The sequence below is a fragment of the Adiantum capillus-veneris genome, chromosome 14 (genome assembly GCF_014529385.1).
Source record: "Adiantum capillus-veneris isolate H3 chromosome 14, ASM1452938v2, whole genome shotgun sequence".
In the NCBI taxonomy this organism is placed as follows: domain Eukaryota; kingdom Viridiplantae; phylum Streptophyta; class Polypodiopsida; order Polypodiales; family Pteridaceae; genus Adiantum; species Adiantum capillus-veneris.
This window is the reverse complement of record NC_140944.1, coordinates 72,846,829-72,848,947: the sequence shown is the minus strand read 5'-3', so window position 1 is coordinate 72,848,947 and position 2,119 is coordinate 72,846,829.

Sequence of the window (2,119 nt, the reverse complement as noted above, 5' to 3'; positions counted from 1 at the left end):
CTGGTTATAATCAGATTAGTGTTGCTGAGTCGGATCAGCATAAAACAGCTTTTATAACTGAATGGGGAGCCTTTGCCTACACAGTGATGAGTTTTGGGTTAACCAATGGACCACCTTCATTTAATTTTGTTGCTCATAAGGTGTTTGAACCTTACTTACAGGACTTTATGAGAGTCTTTGTGGATGATTTCTCAGTGTTTGGAAAGAAGGATAAACATCTGCTACATCTGAAGCTCTGTTTTGAAAGATGCAGACAATTCAGGATGGCTATGAATCCTTATAAAAGTGTAATTGCTGTGAGGAGTGGAATACTTTTAGGACATGTGGTGTCAGAAGCAGGAATGGCTATAGATGTCAAGAAAATAGAAGCCATTCAAGCAGCACCAGTTCTTACCAATGTTAAAGAGTTAATGAGGTTTGTTGGACAGACAAAGTGGCACTCCAGATATTTGAGGTATTTGTCTAATGTATGCTTGCCATTAACTCAATTAACAAAGAAGGATGTGGCATTTGTATGGGATGAACCTCAGCAGAAATCATTTCAGATGTTGAAGAAAATGATATCAGTAGCACCAATTTTGCAGCCACCTGATTGGTCATTGCCTTTTCATGTGTTTGTTGATGCCTCGGATATAGCAATAGGAGCTGTACTGATGCAGGAGAAGGAGAAGGGATGGTTCAGACCTGTGTACTATGCAAGCAGGGTTCTCACAGGTGCAGAAAGAAACTATCCTGTGACAGAAAGAGAAGCTTTAGGGATGGTATATGCATTGAATAAGTTCAGGCATTACTTGTTGGGGAACAAGATAGTTTTTCATGTTGATCATCAGGCCTTGTTGTATTTGATCAAGAAGCCACTTCTTACTGGAAGGCTTGCAAGATGGATGTTGTTATTGCAGGAGTTTGACTTTCAGATTGAGCATACTCCTGGGAAGGAGCATGTAATTGCAGATTATCTAAGCAGGATTGAAACAGGTGAAGCACCTACTGGGGTAGATGATGCACTTCCTGATGCTCAGCTGTTTGATGTGCAGACTGCTGTGACTGAGTCTTGGTATGATCAATTGCTGATGTTTTTGACTGATGGAACTATACCAAGGGAGTTCAATGCTGATCAGAGAAGAAAATTTGCACTGAAAACCAGACCCTATTTAGTTATTGCAGGGGCACTATATAAGAAAGTCATTGATCAAGTGATAAGAAGATGTGTACCAGAATTTGAGCAAAGTGCAGTCTTGCAGGAAGCACATTCAGGCACAGCAGGAGGGCATTTCTCTGGAGATACTACAGGGAAGAAGATTTTGCAGGCTGGATTATGGTGGCCTACAGTTTTAAAGGATGCACATGATTATGCCAAAAGATGTGTAATTTGTCAGAAAACAGGTCAACCTGATTCAAACAGGGATAGGATGGGGGATCATCCTATTTTGCCTTTGGAACCTTTTCAAAAGTGGGGTTTGGACTTTGTAGGACCTGTCAAACCAACTTCCAAGAGGGGATGCAGATACATTTTAGTGGCTACAGATTATTGCACTAAGTGGGTAGAAGCAGTAGCATTGAAGGATAATAAAGCTTCAAGTGTGGCCAGATTTCTTTATCATAACATTATGACAAGGTTTGGGTGTCCAGTGGAGCTGGTAAGTGACAGAGGAACTCATTTTCTGAATGAAGTAATTTCAGAGCTAACAAGGACACATATGATTATGCACAAGAAGTCTACAGCATATCATCCACAGGCTAATGGTCAGGCTGAGAGCTCTAACAAAACACTGGTAAGGATTTTGAAAAAGATTGTGACAAAGAATCAGAAGGATTGGGATGATAAGTTGGATTCTGCCTTATGGTCCTTTAGAACAGCTTTCAAGGTCACTACTGGTATGACACCATTCAAGCTGGTGTATGGGCTGGAAGCTGTGGTTCCTATGGAGTTTGTGGTACCAAGTTTAAGAGTCTCAGCAGAGAAGCAGTCTCCCAAGTTGTCAGTACTACACAGGAACAAATATCTGATGCAGCTGGAGGAGGATAGGTTGGTAAGCTCTTACATTACTGAAGTCATACAAAGAAGAAGACAAGCATGGGTGACCAAGAATGTGAAGTTCAAGATCTTTCAGGTTGGAGA